This window comes from Equus przewalskii, chromosome 27, assembly GCF_037783145.1.
Source record: "Equus przewalskii isolate Varuska chromosome 27, EquPr2, whole genome shotgun sequence".
Classification (NCBI taxonomy): Eukaryota; Metazoa; Chordata; class Mammalia; order Perissodactyla; family Equidae; genus Equus; species Equus przewalskii.
The window spans coordinates 16,155,869-16,170,325 of NC_091857.1; the positions used below are offsets into that span (position 1 = coordinate 16,155,869).

General features: G+C 40.6%; 1 protein-coding gene across 5 annotated transcripts in view; it reads left to right on the forward strand.

Annotated features, from left to right (window-relative positions):
- CXADR (CXADR Ig-like cell adhesion molecule) overlaps positions 1-14,457 on the forward strand; it is a 57,544-nt gene that overhangs the window by 8,629 nt on the left and 34,458 nt on the right. Inside the window, exon 1 of one of the 5 annotated variants that reach the window (XM_070597598.1) lies at positions 6,639-6,918. The exons of 2 other annotated variants lie outside the window; for them this stretch is intronic. The gene's annotated coding sequence lies outside the window, so the exon portion shown is untranslated. Of the gene's footprint in view, positions 1-6,638; positions 6,919-11,363; positions 12,072-14,457 lie in introns of those variants that run through there. 2 more of the 5 variants (XM_070597600.1, XM_070597599.1) reach the window with 2 other exon arrangements.

The following is a 14,457-nucleotide window of genomic DNA, read 5'->3' on the forward strand; positions in this document are numbered from 1 at the left end:
AATCTACTCTCCTGACAACTTTGGGGTAGGAAGTACACATTATATTTTTATTTATAGGAATCAAGTTGTAAAACCAAGGCCCAAGTCTGATATATTGTGGCATTGGTCCATACAGTGCTGTCCTATAGAAATATGATGCAAACCACATGTGTAATTTATAATTTTCTGGTAGCCACATTTAAAAGTAAAAACAAAAAGGTGAAATTAATTTGAATATATTTTGCTTAACCCAATATATACAAAATATTCCATATGTGGTTAAATTGGACATTAGTGAGATTTAAATTTTTTTTCATACTAAGTCTTCAAAATCTAGTCAGCATTTGACCTATAGCACATCACAGTTTGCACTAGCCACATTTCAAGTGCTCCGTAGCCATATATGGCTAGCAGCTACCCTATTGGTCAGCACGGGTCAGTACTTGGAGCTTTTTTTCCAGTCACCTACCATATCTAGTTTCAGAACATCCTACTAACTAAAATAGCATGGGTGTGGTGTGCCGTCAAAACAGCTTTGTCAAATGGAACATGCCTTTGGAGTTGCTCTCTTGAGATTTTACCTCTAAAATAATTATTTGTGTCACATAGCATTCCTGTTGGCAACAAGCTAAATAAAGTCTCGTTTCTTATTTAGTTTCTTGTAATCATCAGAGCATTTGTTACACACACACAAAATTATATCAGCTGTCCTTATTTGATAGTTATGTGCATTTCCATTTTAGATATAAGGCAGAAAAAACAAATATATGCACCAAAATAATATTTTTAACTTGCCTATGGGGGAAATAAATGTGTTTCTGGAGAGATGGCAAATAAGGAAAGAATGGCCCCTAGTGATGGTTGCTAGGGAAATTTGAGTTCACTTTGGGATATTACAAAGGAATTTATGCGAAGACAATCACGTTAGACATGCTTACAACAGGAATGATTTTCGTATTGTAATTAACGCTTCCTTTATTAATTTTAGGATTTTCCATAAAGAAATAACATTATTTACTCATTTTGCTGTTCTGTGTATTTCTTTGCTTTCTTACTTTCTATGCTCTCATCTTTATAAGACACTTCACCTGAGTTTTTTGTTCTTTGGTGTTTTTTTTTTTTTGCCAAGCACTCAATCTCTTTCCCTGTTTTATGTTAATTAAAGGAAGAGAGCCTGAGGTTTTTATGAGCAAGGGGCAAAGGCAGATTTCTTAAAATGGAATGATACATATAGTATTCTGTGAAGGTGATGAAAATATTCACCATGGCAACAGATCTGCTTTACCCATAATGCAAAATACCCCATTTACATTTGTTTTGCCAGAGAATTCTGAAATTAGCATCTGTGTATTAGAGAGAACATGGGGAAGGCAATATTCTACGTAGATTGAAAAAGGCTAAAACTTAATTTCGATTGGAATTGAAATGTGAATGCTTCCCTGAGATGAGTGTGTCTGCGTACGTGAGGGGAGTGGGGAAGGGGTGGGTCACAGTCCGATTCAAGAAATACTTGTAGAAAATCTGCATGTTCACATTCTTAACTCCCCCTGTCTGGCTTTCCATTATAATTTACGTTTTCTCTGTTCCTGACTTAGAAATTATATTTTAAATATTTCTTAGGCAGATCCTCAATCCCTGTGGAAGAAGTCGGGGTGTAAATAAATAATACCATGTGTACATATGGGCAAGGTGTTTTATTAGGTGCTTCGGGAGTATGAATGAGGAAGTTACCATGCCAGTACTTTCCTCGAGCTTCATCTGGGAGGAGGGAGTGAGGCACTTATTCCCTCAGCTGGGTTACCAAGCAGAGCACCCAGCAGAGCAGGGTGGGGGTCAGAGTAGATATGCTGTGTGATGTACAAATTCACGGTTTTCTGATTATTCTCTTGGGGCCTCATTGGCTTCTCCAGACCATTTCCTCTCTACCTGTGTGCCAGCCCTTCAGGCCTTGAAACTTCTGCCCTCTGCTTTTACCAAACTTCTGGTTGCTTCTCCACGTTGACCAGGAAATGCCCTGTCTCGTCCTCCCATCCCCTCCTCTCCAACCCCCATATAGCATTACCTTGGGGTTTTAGTATTTACATTTCATGGTTCACTTTTTATAACATCCCTACACCACAGTTCCTTGACTTCTCAAATACAGTGATTTTCTATCCATTTCACTTCGGCAACCCTCTTCTTATACTTAGTTCTTCAGCTCTGAAATCTTGAGTTCTGTTGTCACTGTCTCCCAGCTTTCTCGAACTTCCATCGTACCTCCTTGCTATCATTGAGATCTCCAGGCTTTACCCCTGTCCACCCCACTCTGGTCTTCTGGTTACTTTAAAACCAGAATTTCTTCTATATTCCTGAGTCGCAGGGTCAGACCCCACCTTTCCTCCCTGATATGGGTCACTCCTGCAGGCTGATTTCTTTGCTCCTGCTCATGGACTGTGGCGCACAGCTGGGGAGAAAGTGGGAATGCACAGCTGGGTGCCCTGGGGAGACTGTTTATTGTCCAATTTGGCTAGACTTTTTTTAAAGTATATTTATAAAGCATCAGAACATTATATTTTTAACAAAGACAAAATAAAAATAACTTTTCTGTCTCTAACTCCTTCTATTCTTTTTAAATTTATTTTTAAATAAACCTTTTATTTGAAGTATGGCATTCATACATAGAAAAGCACAGTTTAGAGCATTATTTATAAGAGGACAGTTCAGAACATTATCACAGAAGGGACACATCTATGTAATTATCACCCAGATCAAGAAATAGAACGTAACCTGCATCTCAGAAGTCTGCCTATGGCCCCTCCAGTAACTTTCTTCACTCTCTTCTGATTTCTAACAATATACATTAGTGTTAACAGTTTATATAAATGTGATTGCACCGTGTATGTTTTTTTCTAACTTTCACTTATTACCATGTTCGTAAGATTATTCATGTTGTGTAGCTGGAGATTATTCGTTTGCATTGCTATATGCTATGCTGTCATGTGACTGTACCACAACTGGTTTGCCCATTCTGCTGTTGATTTACCTTTTTTCCTCCAGTTTTCGCTATTGTGGAAGCTGCTGCTATGACATTCTCATACACGTTTTAGTGCACACGTGTACATTTCTCTACCTATGAGTGGAATTTCTGGTGCACGTAGCTCCTGCTTATTTTTAGCTTCGTTGATACTGCCAAACAGTTTTCCGAAGTTAGTTGTACCAGTTGACACCCCCACCGATAGAGTATGAAAGTTCCAGTTGTGCCACATCCTCATTGTAGCCTTCTTTCGTTTCAGCTGTCCTGGTGGGTTTGTAGTGCCGCATCATTGTGGTTCTCTCTTTTTTTAAAACATTTTAATTACGGAAAATTTCAAATATATATAAAACTAGAAAAAATGATAGGGTAAACCTCAGTATATCTTTGCCCAGCTTCGTCACCTCTCAGCTGGTTTCAGTCGGTTCCATTCTGGAGTCCTTCGCTTCTTTCCCCGTCCTCTTCACGGCCATTTCAGACGTGAACCAGTCTCCGAAACCCCTCTCCCCACACATTCTCTGCCTCTTTTATTCTAAGTCGGTGCTGTGTTCCTCCTTTGTCACAGAGGAAATGAGGCACTCAGGTACAAATTTCCTTCATTTCTTGTACCCCCGTGTATGAACTTATCCCTAATTATAGTGGTCCTCTTCTGTCCTTCCCTCCATGCCTATTTAAAAGTGCCTTATCCCCGTTTTCTAGGCATCGTTCTTTTCTCAGGACTTGATCCTTCAGTCTCTGAGTGTTCTGCTGTATGTATTTTTAACCTCTCCCATTCTATTTGCTCCTTCTTTTTGATGTATAAACATGCTCTACGTTCCTCATTTCCAAACAACCTTTCCTTACCACACATCACACTCTACTCTTTTTCTCCTACCCCTGAGAACCAGGTTCCTCAAAATAGTGGTCACTTCTGTCTCTGCTCACATGATCTCAGCCTCTGTAGTTAGATGTATGCATCTCCCCAAAGACTTCACTAAATCCGATTTGGCCTAGGTCACCAGTGATATTCTGCTTGCCAAAGCTGGTAGATAGATTTCAGTATCATTTATTTACATATCAAATTTTGAGTTCTTCCAACATGGAAGGCACTGCTAAAGTGTTAGGGATAAAAGATTAAAAGATACTTTCCCCACACTACAGGAATTTATATCCTGGTGGGAGTGACAGGCTTATAAAATGACTGAATTGTCAGACTAGCTACTGTTTATTGAAAGAATGATACCAGGTTGTGCTGGAACTGTTAAGAGCTTTACGAGTGTTATTTTATTTAATCCCTACGATGAAGTAGGCATTAGTACTTTAATGCCCACTTTAAAGAAGAAAACAATAAGACTTAAAAAGGCTAGCAACTTGCCTGCAGCCAGGCCAAGCATTTAGTAAGCTCAGTTTGAATTTGAACCCAGATCTGACTTTAGAGCCCATGCTATTAATGGGCAGAACTTCCATAATCCAGGAGGCTGATGTTTCAGAAATGTCTGCCCTTGTGAGGGGGACTCGGAGAACCGCTGCGACTGCCTTTTGAGTTGCAGGCGGAGGGGGGGTCGATGGGTGTCAGGGGAAGGCCTCTTGATGGTTAATTGAATGATGGTCTAGAATTAGGACATGTTAGATCTGAAGAGACAGTTAAGTTCGACGTCTTTAATTTGTTTGAGCCCTAGAGAGGCAACGTGTCCAAAATGATAGAGCTTTTTTTGTGACAGACTTGACAACAGATTCCTAGTCTGATATTTATTTCCCTGTTAAGCAAAAAGGTTCACCCGAACTCTTGAATCATGTGCTCCCTAAAATGCTGTCTCCTTAGAAAATGAGTATGGGAGAGAAACAGTGTCAATTCCCAACTCTCCTCCACCACGCTGTTTGGATTGGGGTCTGGTAAAGTACTCACTGTATTTTATAGTGATTTTTAAAGCAAAATCTCTATGTCCAGGGGTGTTTACCACTGGACTTCTGCCCACAGGACGAGTGTGGCTGGGAGCTGGGCTTGCTGCCTTAGTGGCTTAGATCCCTCTCGGTGTCTGATTCTTCACTGTAAAGTGGGCCTAATAGAACCGCCTCCCTCAGAGTTCTGAGGATTGAGAGTTAACATGTATAAAATGTGCTATTATTGTTAAGATGATGATTTCCCCGTTTCCATCTCAGTTTATTTCCTGGGCGCCTACTTTTTGATTTCTCATTGGAGGTGGGGAGCTGGGAATTTATACAAGAAAAACACAGAGAAAAACAAATAAGTATACTTTGTCACTTCTCATCGTTGGTAATTTATCTGACTGTAAGGATTACTTTCTTAGCTCTAAGTAGGTCTTAACATACTGTACTGAGTAGCACACGTGGGAGTTAAACAACTAAAACTCCGGGACAGCAAAGAGTACAATTTCTGCCTTCCTGTGGGTGTTTTCTTCTCTCCCCCAGCAATATTTAAAGGCCTGGTTGGAGTAGTTAACTAGTATTCACATATTGGAAATGTTTTTCTTTTTCCTTTCTGGAAACACTGTTTAGGTGACTTTTAAATATTGCTAATCCCTAAGCACCTTCCTGGTGAGGAAAGTTAGCATAGGTTGGAGTTAGGGTCAAGGAAATGTTGTAATAGCATGGTGGGCGCATTTTTGCATGGGGTTTGGAATAGCCCGGTGACTTGCTTGCTCACCAAGACATCTGTAGTATTTGTTAGCAAACACACAACAAAATTGTGCTTGTCCTGATCGTCCTGTAAACATACCACTTTGTGATTTGTCTGGTTTATTTCTTAACATTGCTATGGTGACTCTTTTTTCTCTTTTTTTTTTTTTTGAGGAAGATTGGCCCTGAGCTAACTGCTGCCAATCCTCCTCTTTTCTCTGAGGAAGACTGGCCCTGAGCTAACATCGTGCCCATCTTCCTCTACTTTATATGTGGGACGCCTACCACAGCATGGCTTGCCGAGCGGTGCCATGTCCACACCTGGGATCTGAACTGGTGAACCCTGGGCCGCCAAAGCGGAACCTGCGCACTTAACTACTGGGCCACCAGGCTGGCCCCAGTGACTCATTTTTGACTATTTTTTTTTTTTTTACATAAGGTTCCTGAATTCCATGATCTGAACTCAGCAGCAATATGATTGAATGTGTCCTTTCTGTTTGAAATAGTAACCCTTAGGACATTCTTTGACATTTCTCAAAAAAATCTGTATCAGAGAAATTCTGTAGAACAGTTGACATTAAGGTCATCACAACCCTTTCCAAGAAACCAAAGAAATAGGCAAGACTTTGGGAATGTAAATTTAGATTCTTCTTATTTTTATTTCTAGTTTTTTGGTTATTGTTGTTGTTAATATCTTTGAAATGACTCCAGGTATTTTGAGAAACCACACATCACTGTGTAGTATTTTTCTCTTTTTGCTTCGTGTTGTTCTAGAGATAGTTGAAAGATTCTTCATTCGTAGTTGTGATTTTAGGATATTCACAAATAAGAGTTTTTCTTAATGTCATATTTCTCACGTTAACATAACTATATATAAAATTGCATATATGTTAATTTCTTACCAGATTTGCTGGCATTTTTTTATAGTATTGTCTTTTTTTTTTTTTTGGTGGAGGAAGATTTGCCCTGAGCTAACATTCACTGCCAATTTTCCTCTTTTTTGTTCTTTCTTTCTTTCCTTCTTTCTTTTGAGGAAGATTAGCCCTGAGCTAACATCTGCTGCCAATTCTCCTCTTTTTGCTGAGGAAGACTGGCCCAGGGCTAACGTCCATGCCCATTTTCTTCTACTTTATATGTGGGATGCCTGCCACAGCATGACTTGACAAGCGGTGCCACGTCTGCACCCAGGATCTGAACCAGTGAACCCCGGGCCACTGAAGCGAAACATGTGAACTTAACCGCTGTGCCATCGGGCTAGCCCCAATTTTCCTCTTTTTGTATGTGAGCTGCCACCACAGCATGGCCACTGATAGGTGAGTGATGTAGGTCTGGTGCCGGGAACCAAACCTGGGCCACCGAAGCGGAGTGCACCACACTTAACCACTGTGCCATTGGGGCTGGCCCTATAGTATGGATATTAAAGTAATAAGCATCGGTCTTTGCTCCTCTCAGCACATGACCAGGCTTGTTCAGCTCCCTCTGAGCTTGAGCTCCTGTCTCGGCTTTACTGTTCCATTCCTCTGCTTCCATTTCTTTGCTTCCCTGGATACATACATGGTCTTTCTCTGGCCTCCCCACAAGGTCTGTCTGTCTTGTCTCCCATCACTAACCTTCTTTCAAATGGTTCCTTCACCTTCCCTCTGCTCTGAGTCCAGCCCTCCACTTGCAGTTTATTAGATAGGCTTGGGATATACCCTCCAGGGATGAAGCCCTGAGACCCTGTTAATGTGAGTGAAAGTAAGTGCTTCAGGGTAGGGACGTGTAAACAATTACCTACAATAGAGGAACACATTGTGTAATATAGAGGAGGAAGCAATTAAGACTGCCTGTGGGGAACAGGAAAAACTTCAGAGAGGAGATGAGGTCAGAGGTGCTGGATAAATGGCTGGAGGTACTCTCTGTGGGAGAAGGTGGAGCAAGGGGGAAAGCGGACATTTCAGCAAGGGAAAGCATGTGCCACAAACAGGGGCTTACTCATCCTTTTCCCCTTAGTGCTTCCTTGAATTTCTTAGATTTCCTTCTATGATTGGCCACAGACTACAACACTTTTGCTGTTACAGTTTCCTCTTTAATAGAGAAAGGTCTTAAGTTATTTCACCTACTTTTAGCCACAATACAACTTGTTAATTTTTCTCCAGTATTTTGAAATGGACTATCATCTCTGGCACTTGTGCCTGTGAGTTTTTCCCCCTGCTGAGTACTTGAAATTTTGCTATGCTGAAGGAGACCAATGACCATCCAGAAGCATGGTCTTTGGCTTCAGAATCAAATGTGAAATATCCCCTGGGGGTGCAGAGTAGGAAGGACACGCAGTAAAGCAGCAGCTTCAGGAGAGCAGGATAAGTGCTTCTGATGGAGGCCTTATCAGCTGCGCTGGGAGCACACAGAGGGCTTCTGATTCAATCCATATTTGGGCACAGAGAAAGCTTTCTGGAAGAAGTGCCTGAACCGAGACCAAAGTAGTTGGAGTTATCTTAAGAGGTGGCATGGAGCAGGGAGGCAGTATCATACATGCAGGGGCTCAGTGGGAAGAGAGGATGAAGAACTGGCTGAAGCTTACAGTGGGAATGGGGAGTGCTAAGAAACTAGAGGTAGGGAAGTACCTGATCAAAGGACCTTGTAGAATTGAGGTGTTTGAGTCCATGTGGAGCCACCAGAGGTTTTCAAACGTGGCAGTGACATCATTTAAAAAACAATTGTATGGAGAACACTCTGGGTGAAGTATGGAGATGGGTTAGAATGAGGAAGAGTGGATGATGCAGGCAAGCCGGTTAGCAGGCTGTGAGAGATAATAGTGGCCTGGGTGTAGATAAAAATGGTTGGGTTTGGTTGGGATATTCCAAATCTGACACCATTTCTGATGTTTTATTTTTTCCCACTCCACCAAGCAATGGTCCCACCCCAGCTGGGTGTCCTCCAATTCAACGTGATTCTGACACTGTCTACCTGGAGATAGCATCAGATCCCACAGGTTAAGAGGGAGCTCGGTCCCACAAGACTGCCCCCTACAAACACTCTTCAGTTGCCGATTGCAAGTCCAGATTGTCGCCTGTGCTTCTGACCTATCAGCTTCAGATCTAAGGTTCCCACAATCCCCTCCTTGGGTTCGGTTAATTTGCTAGAGTGGCTCACAGAACTCAGAGAAAAATTTTGCTTACTAGATCACCAGTTTATTATAAAAAAGATATAACTTCAACAGCCAGATGGAAGAGAGGTGCTTCCATGCTTTTGCCAAATGTGCCAGTTTCCCCTCATCTCTACATGTTCACCAACCCAGAAGCTCTCTGAACACTGTCCTTTTGGGTTTTTTATGGAGGCTTCGTTACAAAGGCACGATGGATTAAATCACTGGCTGTTGGTGACTGAGGCCATCTTAAGTGAGCTCATTGGAGCCCAAACTCCAGCCCCTCTCCCCTCCCAGAGTTGGGAGGTGGGATGGTACCGAAAATTCCCATCCTCTACTCACAAGGTTGGTTTCCCCTGGCAACCAGCCCATCCTTAGGTTACCTAGGGGGGTTCCCAAAAGTTACCTCATTAACATAACAAAAGACAGCTTTATCACTCTTAGTAGCTCTGTGCCAGGAACTGGGATTAAGACCAAATATATATTTCTTACTATAAATCATAATATTACAGATATAATAAGAAACATCAGTTCTAGCAGATTAAGGCTCCACCTTTATGGCCTCATTTAACGATAATCACCCCCTGAAGGCCCTGTCTCCAGTACAGTCACGTGGGATTGGGGAGGCGGGGTTAGGGCTTCAACATGCGTTTTTTTGGGGGACAATTCACTCTGTAGCATAGTCCAAAGAAAAGTAGTATTATATTATATTTGTATATTTCGTATTAAACATATATATTTAAAGTCATGGTCTTTTTGAAAGATCTGGTATGATTAGATGATTATCTTTGCTGCCAGGTAAATGGAATTAAACCTGGAGGTGACAGTAGTCAGTCAAACATCTACTAATGGGAGTGGAAGTCGATTTTACCCCCGCAGAGCCGTACTTTAGTAAGGTCTTTGCTGGAGGGACTGGGTCTGGCCTCATGTGTTTGTCCCAGCTCTTTGTCTCAGGTTGATGAGCTTGGATTGCGGCCCCTCGTTTTCCTGCCTGTTATTAAAGCATTTAGGTTGTTCTCAGATGTTTTCCTATCGCGAAGTGCTTCAGTGAATAATATTCTTGCACATAGTGGCTCTCGTGAGTTCAGCCTCAATTCCTTAAAGTGGGTTTGCATACTTAAATTTTGCAAGTCAGCTGTTGTGGTTGCATGTTTCTGTTTCACAGGCCCGCTGTCATGTGGACAGTAGGTTGTGCTCAGACCCTCTCCACGTGTGCCATCATCAGCCTTCAGCACTTGTGCCCAGCTTGGCCTTTTCTGGTTCCGTTCTCTTGTGTGAAGGTCTGTGTTTGTGCCTGTGAGCTTTGCTTTGCCGGCTCTTCCCTCAACGTATCCTAGAATTGTGACCTGCTTATGTCTAGGCACCCAGAGTTCTTGACTGCTCTTTTATTCTGTTGTATTAAAGCTCTTTGCTAATTGCTTAGGTCTCTAGACAGTTGATGTAATTACCTGTCTCACAATTCACAGCTCCTCTCTCTGCACCCAGATGAAAAGACCTCTCCCGTCACTGCTTGAATTCTGCACTCAGACATGATCTTTAGCATCCCTGTGCTTATGCCATCCCTGCTCAGATTTCACATTTGCTGTCTTGCTGGTATAGGTGAATCTGTGGAAAACATGTTTCCAACCGTTCCTTTTGTTTGTTTGCCCAGTGATAGAACAGCAGAATACCGTCCTTCATTCAGGGAGTGTTTGTTGAATGCCAGCTAGTGACTCTCTAACCTAAAATTTTCAGTGTAGTTAAATTTGTCTTTCCCTTCATAGCTGTTGTGTTTCTTCTCTGTTTTTCTCTAAGGCTTTCCTCCATCAAAACACTATTAAAAATTCTCGCATGTTTACTTCTTTTTTTTAACCCACCATAAAGTTTCATGAGCACTTTCCAACTTTATATGACTTCAGGATTGCCAGAAGGAAAAAAAGGATAGCTGCAGACTATCCAGGTTAATATGTAGCTTAAACTTGAAAAAAAAAAAAAAAGTCAGGGCAGGTCATCAGTTCCGAACATTGCCTTCCTCCTAGTGGAACAGCCGCTTCCATCGTGCCCAGTTCTGCTCCGTTCTTAGGGTAGAAACAGACCTGAGGCCCCAGCAGGAGAGGACAGCATCAAGGGCTACCAAATGTTCTGCTGAACTCATGTCATTTTGATGCCCAGACAGAAGTCAGACTGGGCAGAAGAGAAGCTCCATAAAGATCCAAGTGATTTGGAATTTGGAGATTAAAAAAAGCAAGCATTAAACTGAGAGGTGTTATTTTTGTCACTGCTAAAATGGGATGAGATTCAAATACTTGTGGTTGATAATGTGCTACCTATTCCATCACACTCTGGATATAAGTTTGAATAAAATTGTAAGATTTGTTATCTGATTTAGTTTTGAGACCATGTTTGAACCTTCAAGTAGTTTGCAAGTTAAACTGTCACTTGATTTGCCACATGAGCAGAACTGGGCAGTAGTAGGAAAGAATCCGGAGACACTGCATGAGACCAAGTGTCTGCCTTTTGTCTTCTGCAATTTGTGACTGTTCCTCACATCAGCACTTGAAAAACTATGCCTCTGTGCCAAGAGGCCCCTTCAGTGTTGCTAGGGAACCAATAACTGTTTTATATGATCTAGATTCATTTCTAGTGCCAAACGATGAAGAGCAGTTGAATGTTTTAAACGTTTTTTGAAAGAGAAATACTGAAAGCCATTTAAAAGTCTAAGATTTCTTTAGTATACACGTTAAGAACGTCTCAATATAAAGCAGAAATGGGCAATCACCCTGTTAAACATATCAGTTCTTAAAAATAACTGCTAACAGTTTGATAAATATCTTTCTAGATTTTATACTCATTTAACTATTTTCTAAGGTACTCTTAGAGAAAATTAATCTTTATGTATCAAACAAGAAAGAATGAAGGATACTGTCATGAAGACTAAGTTGCATTTTATTCTAATGACTGTGTAGTATAAATACTGAAAGTGTGAATTAATTCTATTTGAAGCAAATGTCCATTCTCACTTATATGTTCTTGCCTCCATATTTTTGGGCTATGTCTTGATTCATTTTGAAGTGAAATTTTCATTCTGGAGCGTACTTGGATTTTTCTTATCTTACTTCATGCATAAAATATTAATGCGTGGACAAAATAAATGCAGGCAACCAACTGTGGTAGCTGTAGAAAGGCGATCTTTACATTTCAGGAACAACTTCTGGCAGCTGAATGCTCGTTTTCAACATTTCTAAAATTGATCAAACTTAGAATCCAGTCACCAGTTCTTTTCTAGTAACGTGCAAGCAGCCACAACAGGAGATAGAGGGACTCACAGTTTCTCCCAACCCCAGTGGAGCTGACAATTTATTGGTAAGTTGGGACATGCATTTTAAAAATTCATTTGAAACTATGAGGGAGTGGGGAAGACAAGTTCATCAGCACTGAGAAGACATGACAGAACTGTGGAGCGTGCCTGAGTAACTTCACAGTAAAGTTTAAGAGGGAGAAAACACCCACGCTAGTGTTTGTGAAGTGCCGAAAGCTGATGTGGATCGCAGAAAGAGAAGTCCTGTGAGCATTCGTGGAAGGCAGAGAGCAAAGTCCTTGTAGGCAGGAGAGGTAGAAGAATGCGTTAGGGAATGAGGTAGGAATGGGGTTGAGGGTATTAGAAATGATAGAAAGTATTTATTTGGAAGGTTGACTATTAATTCAGGAGAAGCACTTGAGATTATACACATAAATGTCAAATATAATTTTAAATAGAAGTGTGGACATGAAATAGAGATTGGAGTGGTGTGGACTTTGGCGGGGTTTTAAATAGTCCATTTGGGCTGAATCAGTGGTTTTGGATGGTGGATCATCAATCTTTGTTGTGTAACAAACCAAACCAAACTTTAGAGGTGTTAAAATGAAAATCATGTATTAGTTCTTGCTCCTGTGGGTGGCCACTTTGGGCTCGGCTGAGGTGGGGAGTTCTGGGCTCACACGTGGGGCTGCAGACCTCTGGCTGGGCTGGGGCGGGTGTTCTTGGGTGGCTGTGTGTTGGGCAGTTGGCAGCTGTGGGTCAGACACCTCAGTTCTCTCTTACGTGGTTTGTTCACATGGTGGCAGGTGGCAGGTATCGGGTCAGAGAGGGTGAGAGAGGAAGCAGCAAGGCCCCTTGAGACCTAACCTGGGAACTCGCACAGCAGCACTCATGCTGCATTCTGTTGCTAATAACAAGCAGGGCCAGCCTCAGATTTGAGGGAGGCGGTGCAGCTTCTGTGTCCAGCTTTAATCTGCTGTTTGAGAAGTGCACTTAAATGTGATACAAGCTCAGGATGGTGCCTGAATATCAGTGGTCTTGAATGTAAACTGGCTTTTGTTTCATTCTTGGTCTCTTGGCTTCAGCTTTATTAACATTGTATTACAACTAATAGTCCATGTGTATTAAACTGCTTTTAGGGTTATTGGAAAGAATCATGGGATGGCTAATAATTTCATTCTTTGTTTTGTTCTTTTGGAATTTATTATTTGAAAAACATCAAAGTAGTCATTATGGAGAATTAGGGCTTGGATTTTCTTACTCTTAATTTTGCTCTAATGTGTTTGGTTTTATGGTGGGAGTAGGGGGAGGCAAAGGGAGAGGAGCAGGCCCCATGTTCCATAATATAAGTGCCCAGAGCCTCTGCCCGCTCATCCTCCAGCCCTGAAAGTCAGCGTTGGGTGAGGTAGAGGTCCAAATGGTAGAGCTGCTGAAATTTGCTGTTTATTTGAAACTTCGGTTCTGCGTACGCCAGATGTTTGAATTTATACCTAAGAAAATATTGAGTTATCATGAGGAAAACATAGATGTTGCAAACTAATGCTGTGCGAACTTTTATAGCGTAAATAGTAAAAAAAATTAAGTTTTGTGTGATAGTTGATTTACAGAGTAAATTTACATTTTATATCAAGCTGTTGGCTTCTTCAAGCTTCGATCTTATTATAAGACATAAGTAGTGAACAGACCTATTTTATGTGTGAATTGATAAGAACAAAATTGCTTTTTTAAAAAAAACAAGATATGAATTGATTGTGATATATTTTCTTTTTATATAGATCAAGAAATCATGCCGTTTTGCTCATAGCTTATTTCCACCTTTTATGCATATTGAAACATTATGTTTATATAATATGTACACATATAATAAAATTTATATATTATATAGAATATATAAAATATATTATTAACATATTAATAGCTTTGTGTAAACCTTTAGGAGCAAAGAGGAAACTTTTTTCAGTTCTTATAAAGTTGTAGTGGGTTTAAGCCTCTTGTTAACAAACTCAGAAGAGTCTCTGATGGAATTTTGTTTGCTTGTGGCTCAGGACATCTTATTTTGGCTTTTACGTACTTTTCAAGTATTGCCATTCTGCATTAATTCTCTCTTTAAGTGTAATATAAATGGAAGTTTTTTGGATATGAATTTCAGAATAAGTTGTGGAATTTTAAGATGCCTTTTAAAAAATAATATAGTAAATATGACTGATTATTTTTCAGAAGGATGAATGAACAGTAAGAAATGTCTTAAAGATAATATTGAGGTCAACTATTTGGTAAATTTAAAAGTATGTAAATCTCTCTTTTTGAATTGTCATCAAAATTTATTGCTTTGAAATATTTTTTAAACAATTTCTTCTCCTTTTTCCCAGTTTTACTGCGATATAATTGACAGCACTGTGTAAGTTTGTGTACAGTGTAATGATTTGACTTACGTATATTTTGAAATAATCA